The following is a 15,205-nucleotide window of genomic DNA, read 5'->3' on the forward strand; positions in this document are numbered from 1 at the left end:
AACTAAACAACACACTTCTAAATAACCCATTGATCAAAAAGGAAGTCTTAAGGGAAATATAAAAAAATACATTGAACTGAATGGAAATGGAAATACCATATATCAGAGTTTGGGGGACCCTGCTAAAGCAGGGCCAAGAGGGAAATTTATAGCACTACCATGTATCCCCAAAAATAAGACCTAGCCAGACTATCAGCTCTAATGCGTCTTTTGGAGCAAAAATTAATATAAGACTCGGTCTTATTTTACTATAAGACTGGGTAATATAATATAAGACTGGGTCTTATATTAATTTTTGCAAACAAGATAAGTACATATATTAGAAAAGAAAACTACTCTCTTCGACAACACATATACTGAAAAAAAAAAAAAAAAAAAAAAAAAGAACATCTCAAGTCAATAATCTAAACTTCCACCTCAAGAACCTGGGGGGGGGGGAGCAAAATAAACATAAAGCAAGAAGAAGGAAGGACAAAATTAGGAGCAGAAATCAATAAAATTGAAAACAGAAAATAGAGAAAATCAATAAACAAAGAGCTGGTTTAATTTGAAAAACTAATAAAATTAACAAACCTTTAGCAAGACTGACAAAAAAAGAGATGACACAAATTATCGGTGTTTCAGGAATGCTTTAGAGTAGGGGTGTCCAAACTGCGGCCCACAATCCATTTTTAATTGGCCTGCAGCAAATTCCAAAAATATATTTAATTTACTTAAATAAACCAGGTGAGGCAATACGTACTTCACCTCGAGTGAGTGGCCCGGCTGTTTGTGTATTTTACTGCATATGGCTCTTGGTAAAAAACGTTGAAAAAAGTTTGGACACCCCTGCTTTAGAGGGAAGGGAAGGGCTATGAAAGGAAATTGCGGGGCAGAGGAGATTCTGGGGTTTTGGCAATGACTTGGATGGTGATTACACAGCTCTGATTTATGATGACTCCTGAGGTTGTAGATGTACATTGTCTGCACTTTTCTGTGTAATTGTTTATAACCAAACACATCTCTTCATATTTCAGGTTTGCCTTTGAGAAGAAATGAGATGAGGGAGGAATGGAGGTGTGAGGTCTGACTGTGAGAAAAGGCAGCACATGAAAATCTGAAGTCAAAATTAAAAACCTGTGGAGAGAGAGAAGAAACAATTCGAAGCTATGTAAACCTGCTGGAATGATCAGGTGGGTAGCTTGCCTTTGGATTTTTTTTTTAAATGGTGCTTTAAGAATAATACAGTTTGTTCCACATGCTAAATTTCTTACTCCCCCTACTTTACAAGTTGGACCTGTGCTGAGGGACCAAAGTTTCTCTGTTTTTTTAAAATGCATTATTCACTGTTGACTTGGAACCCTCCAGACTACCCACGGTATGAGAAGGAAAACACATGTGATGTGTGGAGAACACTTCCTGCTTGAGCATTCACCTGGGTGACCCCCTCTTCCCGCCTCCCCTGTCTTGGTTCAACCAGAATTGGAGAGCAAGGTCAGAAGGATGAACAGAACAGAGCAGGGCAAAGTGCCATGTTGAGATGCTTTGGAACTGCTAAAAAGTGGCAGTTTCCTTCCACCTTATCCTATCCTGTTCTCCAAGCAGACTCATGGCCCAACTTACTGTGAGGGGTACAGGACAAAAGCAACTCCTAGAGCTTTAAAACAGTGCAAGAGGATGATTTTAGACAAGCACTCGAGCGCGCTCTTAACGTGTTCTCCTCGCGTTGGAGAACGCGGGAGGGCTCTGCTTCTCCTTTCCTGCCTCTTCTGGCAGCACAGCTCTAATTACATACTGTCTGCCCCGCCGTGAGGACAGGGTCCCGCCTCAACATCAGGGGCATCAGGTGCCACTGGACTTCCAGGGACTCGTGTGGGCCAGAGAGAGGAAAACAGTTGAGCCTTTCAGGTAGCATATGAGGCACAGTCCAGTGGACAGCGACACACCCTGGCCCTTAAGGCTCTCGTGCTCTCTCACGATTTTCGGTGCTGGACCCGACCTACAGCGCGCGAAGTCCCCTGCCCGGGGCGTTCCTAGGGCGCCCGGCTCCTGAGCTTACATTTCTTAGGCAAACAGGCAGCAGAGCTAAAGGAAGGCTCTTTGCAAGACACCAGCCGAGCTATTCTATCCCTTCCCTTCGCCCTGCGGCGGGCAGCCTCTCTTTCGTGGGGGATTCTCCTCGGACTGGTGCGAGCGCCAATCAGGTCTCTTGGTACCTGCCCCCAGCCCCGGCCACCTGGAGGGGCGATGAGGTTCTCGGCTCCGTGCGGGGCCAGTACTTGGAGCGCCTGGGCGGGCAGAGGAACCTCACGTGGGCCTCCCCAGCCCCCGGAAGGACGCACACAGACCGGGTGGGAGCCGAACGCGGGAGTCACCGCCGTCGCGGAGCTGCCCAGCAGCTGTAACGAGTTGGGACGCTCCTCCGCACCCTGGTTCCCCGAAAGAAAGGAAAAGGAGGGAGGGGTTGGGACCGAGGCAGGCTGCAGACTCTGCAGGTCGCTGGGCTCCGCTCGTGGATGTGCCTGGCCCCGGCGTACTTCGGAGGGAGCCTCTACACCCAGGTAAGCTCGCCCAGGGCCGCCTCCCACTGCCCAATGCGATCTTGACTGTAGCCTCCAGGCTGGGGCTGGGTCCTCACTCTGTTGTCGCGTCTCACACCAGCAGCTGTTCGCGCCGAGGGTCACGGCCGTGCGGGCGTGGGGGTGGGGGCGAGGTTGGCGACTCCAGCCTCAGGGCCAGGCTGTGGGTCGCATGGTCCCCTCACCCCCGGGTCGGACTCGCCAGATCCCCGTCCCAGACTGAACCGCTGTCACTCGCCTCAGCTGGTCCTCGCCGACCTGCTCGCTGAGCCTTCCTCTCAGCGGGACCCCACGCGGACGCAGCTGCTGCGCCTTGGAGCCCGCGACCACCCGGGGACCATGCAGTGGCCCGGGCTAGAGACGCTGCACGCTCCATGGGACCACTGGTCATGCGTGAGTGAGGGGGCGCTGGGACTGGCACAGGGGTGCGGATGGGTGGCGTGGGGCTGCTCCACCGCCGTCTGTCCGTCTGTGCGGCCAGGTTGTTCCGAACGCGCGGGCGCCTCTGGGCTTGCCTGGCCATCAGGCTCGGTTTACTGGTGATTTTCCTAAAGTTTTACAAAATAAGGAGGATGGAGGTGCGTTCGCGGCGCGGAGGTTGGCATCTTTGTCAGTGCTTACGGGTCCAAGACAGCCGGGCGCCGGCCACCCGCCCCAGGCCGGCATGGAGACACCGGGGTCTCTTCGGGGCCGCCAGGCACGTCTATGAGGCCCCAGAGCCAGCGGTCCGCACCCCTGTCCCATAGGACCAGATGCGGTGGGCTGGGCCCGAGGTGACCCAGAGGAGGGTTGGGCCCAAGTAGAGACCAGTGGGCGATCAGAAAGCAGTGTCGGGATCAGCCTTGTGTTCTGCTCTCGTGCCCCCTTGGGGGGGGGCAGAGTGCTGAGCTCTGGGAGACCACCCACAAGAATGGCTTCCTCCTCCTTGGCCCCCAAGGCAGCGAGGGAGGCAGGGGTGGAGATCTATGTCCTCTGGCAGTGCCCTTGCGCTACCTGCACCACCCATGTTTTTCTGCCACACGTGGGCATTCCTTTTCTCTGGCTGGAATTGTGGGGCCCCAGAAGTTTACTCTTCTGAGCAACTTTGGGGTGTTGGGGGACAGGTACCCACCCCCCAGGCTGGGTCTATAGGCGAGGCTGCTTCCTCCTGCCTTTTCCAGTCTGCTCAGCGGTGGACTCTCCCCAGCCTTGACCCACTTGCCACCCTGCTGGAGGCCCCCGGTTGATAGGAGGGGGTTCTCAACCACAGGGCTAGGGGACCAGTTCTGAGGAGGCAGCATTGTATCTGGCAGAGGGGGATGCCTGTGGAGTCAGATCTCTATGCCCTGCCCTGCCCTCCAGTATCTGAGCTAGACCCACGTTTTATACCGTGTGAGAGACAGTGATGGGGGATTTCAGATCCCACATGTTCATTTCGCCCTGGATTCCCTGGGATTTGGACTCTTCTGAGGGAAAGGCAGCGAGCGTCCTTTGTGTACTAATGAAGTACTTGGAAGTCCCTTCAGATCCTGCCCCTTTCCTTCAAGGGGATGACAGAGCAAAGGAACATTCTCCAAAAGCATTATTCTCTATAATTTCTCAGATCTCTCTCCAGAGGTTCCAGCTCCGTGCCTGAGAGGATCTAAACCAGCATATAGAGACAGGGGGTCATGTTGGCACTCAGGGAGGAGCTAAAATGTGGCTCCCCAAGGTTCAGTGGTGACATTAGGCGAGCCAGCGGCAGCCCCTTCCTCTCAGTTCCCTCGCTCACATAAGGGGCTTGGCTGAAATTTCTACACCCTGGGGGATGAAATGAGACAGGACCATGTGCAAATGGAAAAGCCTCTGAAGTACTTTGGGGGGGGGGGAGTCATGTGCTCAGGTAGAAACCCTAGTGGTGGGCATCACTGGCACTTCTGTCAGAACCAGAAACATGCATTCAGTGACCTCACCAAAAACAGTGCTCGGGAAAGGCAAGATGGGCTCCGTGCTGATGAGAGCAAGCCCCTCCTGTTTTGATCAGGGATCTCTGCTTTGTCTCTAGCTTGCCCATCTGTAATTGGAAATGAGCTCTGCTTAGTCCAGAGAGCACCTCAGTCTGTACAAACATCATCCAGAAACAGGGGAGCCTGGCACAGGAGTGGCCCACCCCTCACCCAGAGGCACAGGGTGGGGTTTTAGCTGTATCTCCTGCTAACTTTGGAAGGAGGCTGGGTTGGATCAGAGGAGGGGCCGGGAACCCTCCGGGTGGCCACTTAAGAAAAGAGCCGGGCAGCCCTGGCTGGGCGTTCCAGGTCTTGTCAGTTGTGAAAAGCCCTGAGATGTAGAATCTGGTCTGGTGATTATTAACACTAATGAAAGCTGCTACCATTTATTAAGTACCTTCTATGCGCCAGGCACAAGGCTTTGTGACGTCACTGTTATTATCCCCATATTTCATTTGGGAGAGGTTAAACAACTTGCTCAGATCCTCATGCTAGTAAGTGGCAGAGCTGTGCTTGGAACCCCGGTCTCACTGGTTGCAAAGTCCCTGCTCCTTCCATGGGGCCACTGTCCTCCCATGCGGTAGCTGAAAATCCAGAGCCCTTGGGAATAAAGACTGTTATTTGTAGATCCAAGAGATGTGACCCCATTAGACTTCAGGGAAAGTGCTGGCCTGGTAAAACTGGACGTTGTTTCCCGCTGGGACTCGGGTTTAATCCATACGCAGAGATTAATTCGTTAGCATGCTGAGTGCAAACTAAAATGACATACTTATTTATCTTTCAATTAGCAAACTTCAGAAAGATGGATACATTGTTGATGAGGTTCTGGAAAAACAGGCACTGTCATGCATTGCTGGCCAAGTAAATGGGTCCAGCTTCTTTGGAGGGCATTTTAGAAACATCTCAAAATTTGTGTCATCCGACGCCATGGTTTCATTTTTAGGAAATTCACTCAATGTTATACTTGCCTACATATTATATACGTACACATTATAGCATTGTTTGAGCTGTGGAAGAACAAGCTACATGCTTATCAAAGGACGACTTGTTAAATATTTTGTAGAACTTACACATAGTCGAATACAGTCCTATTCATCCATGAAAAAGAAGCAGGAAACTTACTCTAAAACTGGCATGGAATGATTTCCAAGATATGTGGCGAAGTGGAAAGCAGCCATAGAGTGTTTATAATATGCTACTGTTCATGTTATAAAAGAGGAGAAAGAAGGAGAGTTCCAAGATTATTTGTATGTCAGTACATAACTATATACACAAAACCTAATAATGTCTGTTGCCTCCAGGGAGAGTGGACTTGTAAACCCTGTGTATCTTTTCAATTTTGAATCATGTGATTGCATTAACTTTTTTTTTTTAATCCTCTCCTTGCTCTGTGCCTGCCGGTCTCTCAAACTCTTCTCCCCCAGGTTGCTTGAGAGTTCCCATTGAAATAAAAGCCACGGGGTGGTGAGACCCCACAGAGCTCATAGTGTCTGGCCACCTAGAATTCCTTTCAATTTGCAGGTTGTGCTCAGAAAGTGGGGGCAAGAGGTGTTTTTAGACCCCTCTCTGATCTGGGTAGGGAAGATCTGATCCTCCAGCTTGGAACACAAAACGGAGAAATAGAAACTATCCCTCTTTTTATTGCCCTACTGTTCCCCTGTACAGTGTAAAGCCTCAGCGATCGGATGGCATTAGTAAGGAAGCAGGAGCCCTGTGGTTGAGCGTCAGAGAGGGCAGAAGGTGTGTCGGTCCCTTTCGTTGTTGCACTTGGACCTCAGAAAGGAGAGGAAGAGAGATGTACTGGAAAGAAAAGGTTTGGAAATTCTTCTGTGGTCAAGGGCTCTATTGTCCCAGAGGGGGAAGGAAGGTTATTGATAGGAGTTGTCACGCCATCAATCGATGTGTCCCTGAATGCCCCTTTGGGTGCTTTCCATCAGCCCAGATGCCCAGCTCAGTAGTTCTCCCTCCTTCCCCCACCACAATTCCCTTCTGCTAATCAGCCAGCCTGGTAGGGGGAAGGGATCAGGCACTGCCTTCCCTCTTTCAGGTAGGACAGGCTGTTCAATAGCAGGAGCCGTGGAAGAAAGACTTGCTTCCAGTCACAGGAGATGGGGCCCTCCTTACCTGCTACGGGGTTACCCTTCATCGGAGGCTTTCTATGTTCTAGTTACTCTGCTAAGCACTGCCTACAGGTTGTCATCTAATCTCTTGATCGGATATATTGAGAGGCCAGGCTCATTGCCACCAAGCAACACCTTTCGGCTCTCCCTTCAATGACTTTTCTGTTCTCTGCTCAGTAACTTGCACCACGAGCACGAGGGCGTCACACAGGTGTCACACACTCAGTCTGGGTTATAACGGCACGTGGCCGAGCATGCCAAGCTTTGATGGATGAGCTGGAATCTTCGCAGTCTGCATAGTTTTGCGCAAGGCACAGTTCGGGGACGAAGCAGTCAGCGTTCTTGTTTTGGGTGTCCATCCCTCTGGCGTCTGTCTCTGTGTGGGCATCAGGACCCGGCTGAGTGGACAGTGCGTGTGACGTTCCCGAGGGACGGAGGCAGGAGAAGGAGCCATGGCCTCTGCGTTGGTCCAGATGCTAGTGGTGTGAAAGACTGTGAGATGGAAGGTGAACAGGGTGGCCCCTGGGACTCGGTGCTGGGAGTCTGCCTGCTGTTTGGAAAACACAGCCTGATGGCTGAGAGCCTCGCTCACTGCCAACCTTTCTCCTCCCACGCAGCTCACCGGCTAGGGCTCACCTCTGACTCGCATCCCACTTCAGAAAGAAACAGCTTGAATTTTTCCCCAGATAAATTCTGGAGCACACAAGGCAGCTGCTGTTGCCTGCAGGGGGAGAGCGAGAAGCTGAACTGGGCTCTCAGCTGCGGCTGCCAGAACCTCGGCAGGAGGGGAAAGCCAGATGCCCTGACTATGTTTTTTTGTTTAAAAAGTCACCTTATGACACAAAAACACGATGTTTATATAACATACGAGTAGTTGGGTGATCAGTTTAAGCCACTTCAGTTCAGAAAACATCTATTGTTCAAGGCACCGGGAAGACAGATAGAAAGAAAGAGGAACAAGATGTGGTCCCTGGGCTTGAGTTGCCCACAAGGCAGTGTCATTCATGTCACCAAGAGGACACACGAGGGGCACAAGTGACATGCTGTCACGTGCAGAGAGGCTGACATGAATCAAACGCTGGCCCAAGTAACTCTGATCGATGAGATTGCTGAGGTCTTTTTGGAGGAGGCGATGTTGGAATTCGGCCTTAAGGGTTAAGTATGCATTTGATGGACCAGCTCAGCCAAAGTGGGTAAGAGCACAGCTTCGGCAAAGGCACAGGGTTAGCCCAGAATACGGAGTGTTTCCAGCTGCACTAATGTCAGTCAGATCATTATTTACTCAACTTCTGCCACAGGCACGCTCCTTGGTATTTTTCAAGTACTTACAGAATGAAACTGTTTAGATCCCCATAAACTAGTTAGTCAGTGTGCTATTTGTTTTGGAGGTAATATTAGCAGAGTTTGATGCTAGATTAGCTATTAGACGTGCAGCCCACAAGCACAAGGCCTATAAAACTATTACAAGCTTATATCGGATTCATTGTGCTTTTTAAAAAACTAACTGGTGCTATTTTACATACGTAAAGTCGACATTTCTGTTGCCTCAAGCCACTGTGTCACCATGAGTGTTTCAGAAGCGGCAGAGCGTAGCCGGAAGAGCCCTGGGGATGAGAACCCAAGTTCCACCTCCCCGTTTTCTTCATGTTTATTCGGTCATTCATTGGTCCCTGTAGTCAACAAATATGATCCGTGTGCCTGGGCCAAGTGATGGGCTGACTAGGGAGAGGGAAGAGGGAAAGCTGCAGTCCCTGTACCTCCAGGAACTCACCTCGGAGATGTGGTGGCTTCGGCTCCAGAGCACCGCAAGAAAGCGAGTATTGCCCTGAAGAAACTCACACACATGCTTCGGTTTCCCAGGGCTTACACAAGTGATGTGTACACTATACTGTCGTCTATGAAGTGTGCAGGAGCATTCTATCTAAAAAATACATACTTCAGTTTAAAAATACTTTGTTGATAAACAATGCGAACCATCCTCAGGGCCTTCAGTGAGCTGTGATCTTTCTGCCGGTGGAGGGTTTCACCCTAGTGACCTCACAGATCACCATCACAAATATAACAATAATGAAAGAGTTTGCACTATTATGAGAATTACAAAAATGTGACACAGAGACACGAAGTGAGCAAATGCTACTGGGGACACGGTGCCGATAAACTTGCTCCACACCAGAGTTGCCACAAACCTTCAATTTGTAAAAAACACGGTATCTGTGAAGCGCAATTAAACGAGGTGAGCCTGTGCATGGACGAGATCACAGGAAGAGGCGATACATGCCAATGAAAATAGGGACAAAGGGCTGTGGGAAAACATAATCCACATGTGTTCTATAAATGCTGGTTGCCGAAATGAATAAACAACGTGATAAACAGTACCACATACCACCAAGAGAACAAATCAGAGGACTGCAAGTTATTTCTTTGGGTTTGGCTAGTGAATATCAAACACTTGTTCATTCATGTCCAGAAACCCATGGACATTGTGCTGCTCTCTGGTGAACACCATGAAAAATGCATATGTTAAAATGGCTGACTATATAATTTTGAAATATATCAGAGAGCGTCCTGTGCTAGATTCTTGCACAGATACAGAATGGCAGGCACCAAGTTTTAAGAAAGAAAACTTTATGAAACAGAAGCTTTAAGTTAAGGATATTCTGTCAGCTCATTATTTTCCCCCCGACAGATTGGGGAAAGACTGCCAGGATTTTATTTTAGTACAGGAAACTCTCCATCCAGCTGGTAGAACACCAGGGCTCCACTGTTGACAATTTGAAGGTTGTTGATGACTTTACCAAGGGCAACTTCAGAGGAGTAATGAGGAATACAGGCATAAAGTGGTGGTACACGGCATTATGAGAGTGTGCAATAATGTAATGGGAGGTATGAAGCCATTCAGGGAGGACCCAGGAAGTCATGGCAACTGATGATTGAACTGAAACTGGACAACTGAGTACGAGCTAAGGAGGTGAGGGGAGTTTGGAAGCTGGGAGAGAATATTCCATAGATGGGCAAAGGCCATGGCTAGAAGGAATATGATATTTTGAGGTGTCAAAGGCCAGTGGACTGGGGTGCAGAGAGCAGGAGAAACATATGAGATGAGCAGGAGAGGTAGGAAGTTAGAACATGCAGTCTCATCAGCCACAATAAGGACTTTGATACTGATTCTAAAGCAATGGGTAGTCACTGAAGTACTTAAGCGGGAGGGCGATACAGTCAGATTTTTCATTTCAAAAAGACCGCTCTGGCTATATAGCGTGGGCAGTATATTTGAGGTGGTCAAGAGTAGATCCTTGGAGACATATTAGGAGACTCTTGAAATAGTCCAGGCGAAAGACGACAGTTGTTCAGACTGGGACGTTTGTAGGTGCGATGGACAGACACAGATAGATTTGAGAGTTTGAGAGTAAAATGGACAGGAAGTGATGGTTTGGATGTGACAGTTGAGAGGGAAGTGTTGAGAATGAGTCCTAGGCTTCCAGCTTTGTAGTAGTGGATGGTGGTACCATTCCCTGAGACAGGACACGGTGGGAGAGAACCAGGCTTTGGGGTAAACATCATGAGTTCAATGTCAGCCGTGTTGTATTTGAGGAGCCTTTGAACCATCTGAGTGGATGAATGAGCAGGAGTTTGGAGGAGACGTCTGGGCAGGAGGTATGCCTCTAAGTCATCAGCATTCAGGAGTAATTGAAACCCTGGCATGGATGGCACTGTCTAGGGAGGAGGATAGGCTTGGAAGAGAAGGCCTGGGTTAAGGCTGAAAAGTAAATATAGGAAAGGATGATCCTGAGAGGCAGGGAAAAAACCAGGAGGTGGAAATAATCATGAAAGCTAAGAGCAGAGTGTTTCCTGGACAGAAGACAAAGCATAGGTGCTGCTGAGAATTCAGTTAAAGTGAGAACCAATAAAAATCCATTGGCTTTGGAAAGACGGAGGTTACGGGTGATTTAGGCGAGAGCCTCAGTGACATGATGGGCAAAATCAGACTGTAGCTGGTCTAGGAGAAGGTGGAAAGTGAAGACATGGGCACTGAACGTATAAATAAGTCTTTCTAGAGGCTTGGCTGTGATAGTCGGAGGGAGAGGGTGGTTTTATTCTGTTTCAAGGAGAGACACTTGAGCATATTTATGTACCAATGGAAAGGACCCTGTTGAGTGGAAAAGTTTATGGGTCAGAGGAAGGATAATTCACAACATAAGGTTCCTAAGAAGATGTGTGCACAGCATCAAGCGTGCAGGGCTAATGGGAGAGAAGGGGGGTAGGATCAGGGCAGATGCCCTGACGTCTCTCTGTGGTGGTGGGAAGGTAGAGTGTTGCCATTGAAGGAAAGGTGGCTAGCAGGGAGACGGAATGCAGGAGGAAGCTTACTTAATGGGGGTGATTAGGACAGTGAGTAGGAAGGGGGAAGAAACGAGGGGAAGATGATGATACTGCAGCACTTACGAGCTGTGTGACATCGAGCCCAGTTTTCACCTGTACCGTGGGAATAACAACCAGGATGCCTGGCCCATAGCAAGTGACCGACAAATGCAGGCTGCTGTTTTAACTTTCATCCTCACGGTGACCACAGTGCTGAGCACATAATTGGTTTTAACATGAAATAGTCGTCAGTACTCCCCGAGTATTGGTACCGATGAGTAAGAAGCAAATGGGCATCTCTCCGTCTACACCTGTCTCATTTCCTATCTCTCGAGCACCAGTCTCTTTCTTTAAGCGCGGGGAAGCTTTCCCACTACTTAATGCTGGATTTGTATGTGGTGCTTCGCCAGGGCATATTCTACTAGGGGGTTTAATCCTACAGGCAGGGCACTAGGCTGGGGTGAAGAGAGAAGAGAATGATTGACATGAGGTGGGGATAGAAAGTGTAGCCTTTTATTCCTACTAGTAGCTTTGCTGGGAAAGAAAAGAGAGGTAGTTGGGATAATAGCCATAGGAGGAGGTGAGGAGAAGTGATGGGTTGTTTTAAAGAGTGAAAGAAACTTGAACATGTCCATGACTGAGGGGATAGGGAAGAGGGGAGGGGACAGGTGGAGAATCTTCCGTGGAGCTTGGACTGGATGAAGAGGGGGGAGGTGGTATCCAGACCACAGGCAGGAGGCTGCGCTGACCAGGAAGAGGAATCTTTAGCCTTTAGACATGAGGGAAGAGGATGATGGCTGGGATAATCCTGGGTAAGATTTGGGGGTGGGCTAAGGATGGGGACGGGAGGATCAGGTAGTTCACCTTGAATGTGTCAGTTCCCTTTGTGATGTAGGCAAAGTTGTGTGCTAAGAGGGAAGACGATGGGCGTCCAGTGGGGACATGGAACTGTCCCTAAGGGGAATGGAAGTATTGTGGATTAAAGCTTTTGGATTTTTGAGCCCAGACAATTGAACAATGATAACTGTGCTGACAGAAGTTGGAGTTGTTTTGGGGGGGATTTGGTGAGGATGCTAAGGATGCTTTTGAGCATGTTCCATTGGGGGAAGTGGCACGAAATCCCTAAGAACAAGTCCTATAGGTGATGAGACTGTCTCAGGGGAGGGTGGAAGTGGAGGTGGCGAGATGTGGATGGACTTAGGATTCGCCTTCTTGTTTCTGATGCTTCACATACTTTGGGCGTACCCAAGGGCTTTTGGTACTGATTCTGGGACCCCCCCTTTATTCAACAGCATTGATTGAGTGCCCAAGGTATGCGCGATGCGTAAGATACTGACTGAGGCAGCTCCAAGTCTAGTGAGGAGACAGACACAAAATAATAACAGTGTAGAGGTGTGTGGTTCTCTCAGCATGAGATGTGGTGGAAGTCTGTGGAGGGGGAGCCAACCCAGCTGGAGGAAGGGGGACCATCATGGAAAACGGGAGGAGCTGACACCTACACCAGTACGTAAGAAATCCCTTAACCGAGTGATGTGAAGGAGAACGGGCTTGCCAGGCCTAACACAACCCAGCAAAGACCCAGAGGGTGCAAACACCGTGGCGAGGCAGAGACAAGTGAGAGCGGAGGCTGGAGGGGTTGGCAAGGGCCAGATCATAATGACACGTGCAACCTTTGGGTCTCAAGGGGCAGCTGACAACGTGGTGAAAACAAGAGCAGCTGAGAGGTGTGGCTCCAGCTCCTAATCCAGGTTCCTCCAGTGCATCCCTCTCTTGCTGCCAGGGGTTCTTTCCAAAGTCTAGAACTGCTCTAGACTGCTCCGTGTCCCTCTCGTGTGTCCCACCAGAGGCCCCACAATGGCTCTGAGTGTTCTCATCCCACTCCACTGCTGGCACACCGAGCTGCGTTTACAAACCCACTGCAGCACATACACAGTATAACCCTAATACACGTATGTGTACGAGAGGGAAACACAGTGTTCACAGGGCTTATCACCAAGTGAACAGAGTTAGAGGGGATTCTAATTATCTGTTGACTTATGCATTTTTAAAATTTTCTAATACAGTTCTTTTATGACAAGAAACAAACAGCAAACAGAGCTGCTCTCGGGATCTGGTTGACAATGGTCCCAAGAATGATTGACCTCCAGCTGGTTACCCTGACTGCGCCTTGTAGACACAGCAGTATTTTTCTCCAGGAAGACTGCAAGCGAGACTAATTCATTAAGTGCTTTCAGTCCCGAAGATGACAGGAGCCAGGAAAGCATAAAGCCTTGTTACTACGGCAGCCGGTAGCCTTGATGTCTGAGTGTTTATTTATTAACAGGCCTTTGTGTACCCGTCCCCCTCCAAGCTCCAGGAGCTTTGCGCTGACTGATACAGCTTACATTCTCAAAATGGTACAGCCCATCAGTCAGGATACAGACCAGGCCAAATCCCCAGGTGATTAAAACAATGAGAACACTGTCCCAGGAAGCAAAATTGAACTTGGAAGAATATTGACTGGGGTTGGTGAGGTGTTGGGTGAATAAAGGGTTGAGGAGCACGCTGGATTCTAGGGTCCCTTTCTTGAAGCTAACAACTCCTGAATGCCCTTTTCATGCCAAGCATTGAGTATCATCCTACAGATGCTTCTCCCTGCCTTTAAATTTCACAACAGTTCTGTGAGGAATTATTCCCATTTTAGAGCTATTGAAACTGAGGCTCAGCGAGAATGAATAACTGGTTAATAACAAAGCTTAGGTTTTAACATAGCCGTTTCTTCACTGAATGTCCCCATTCCCTGTTTAATGGATACTGCTTAAAGGTAGGGAATTTTAAAGCTCGGAAATTGTCTTATTGATTTTGGCTTAGAAGTTACTTAGCATGGAGTAGATGCTAAATGCTCTTATTGAATGGATGGCTGGATGGATGGATGAATGAGTGAATGAGTAAATGAGTGAATGAACAAAAGAAAGGGCGATTATTAAAAGGTCATGTAATCATAGGAAGGCCGAGAGATAATCACGTCAGTAACCTATCTCGTAGATAATTGCTACAAAGGAATGTGGCCGGGATCCCACAGTTCTTTTTGTTCTCTACCTGAGATGACAAGTATATGCCTCTATTGGGAGTAAACATTAGGAGAGTCATTTTTCAGGTGCTGGAGAGAGGTGGGATCGTGCCGCGTATGTGGGTCAGTCCGTCCTGTCACAGTTTGGGGGAGGAGAGGTGCTAGCCTGGTCGAGTTCCTGTGCACACAGCTAGATGTCTGGTGTTTTCACCGTAGACCTGTCGCCAGGTGTCCTGCAGTTTTCCTGCCTGGGTCCATTCTCATGGTCTAGGCACACAGAGCAGCAAGGAGGCCCAAGCAGTGCAGCTTCCTGGGCCACTGGTTGAGAGAAATGCTTCATTATTTTCTTTTCAAGGTTGTATCAAACTGACAGCCTTTCCTTGGCTCAAACGGAGAGCCGTTTTTCTCCCTGTGTGTGCTGTCAGCTTTAGGAAAGCTCGAGATCCGTTACTGGGTCAGTAAGCAGAACGTGAGAGAAGCTTTGGTTCTCATTTCTTATGTCCTCATTCATCTTCCTTGCTGTGCATAGAAAAAGCTCGCTTGTTCCTTTTTCCAGCTCTGCATTAGTCAGCCAGCAACAAGAATGAAGGCCATGTGTCCAGACCACTGTGGTAGCCCAGGAGAGAAATATTTGGGGCAACGCGATGGTCCTTCTCTCCCAGGGGTTCACAGCTTCCTTCGGAAGAGAATGGACACCAGCTGTAGATTACAGAGCAATACCAGTGAAGTAATTATTGAAAATCCCAGGAGCGAAGTGGCTGCAAACACTGGACTGGCTAGTTTCTTCTTCTGAAAAATGAAGGCGGTTAGAGTGGACTCTACTTTTTCCTATTTCTCCTTCTGCTCTAAGAATGTGTAATTCGTTAATCACAAGTCTAATGAGGTTAATCAGGGAAGACCTGAAGGGGCTGACTTCTGAGAAAGGGCACAGAACACTCAGGAGAACTGCCTCTCAGCCTCAGAGGAGACACGTGTTCTCTGGTGGTAGGCTATAGTAAGTCCCATTTTACAGATGTGGAAACTGAGGCCCAGAATCCCGCCCCCCCCAAAAAAAAATGGCAGGGAAATCCTAATGCTTGGACTTGTCCAGTGGCTTCAAGACAACTGCCTTCCCCTGTCTGAGAAGAGGTACTTTTCCAGAGGCCTCAGCCAGGT

The 15,205-nt window shown here is 49.0% G+C and overlaps 1 protein-coding gene across 3 annotated transcripts in view; it reads left to right on the plus strand.

The window, feature by feature from the left end:
* The first annotated feature begins 1,017 nt into the window (after nt 1-1,017).
* LOC109447673 (protein FAM163A) overlaps nt 1,018-15,205 on the plus strand; it is a 51,972-nt gene continuing 37,784 nt past the window's right edge. The window contains exon 1 of one of the 3 annotated variants that reach the window (XM_074322196.1): nt 1,018-1,172. The gene's annotated coding sequence lies outside the window, so the exon portion shown is untranslated. Of the gene's footprint in view, nt 1,173-1,885; nt 2,541-2,657; nt 2,952-15,205 lie in introns of those variants that run through there. The other 2 variants (XM_019732313.2, XM_074322197.1) reach the window with 2 other exon arrangements.

The sequence above is a fragment of the Rhinolophus sinicus genome, linkage group LG17 (genome assembly GCF_036562045.2).
Source record: "Rhinolophus sinicus isolate RSC01 linkage group LG17, ASM3656204v1, whole genome shotgun sequence".
Classification (NCBI taxonomy): Eukaryota; Metazoa; Chordata; class Mammalia; order Chiroptera; family Rhinolophidae; genus Rhinolophus; species Rhinolophus sinicus.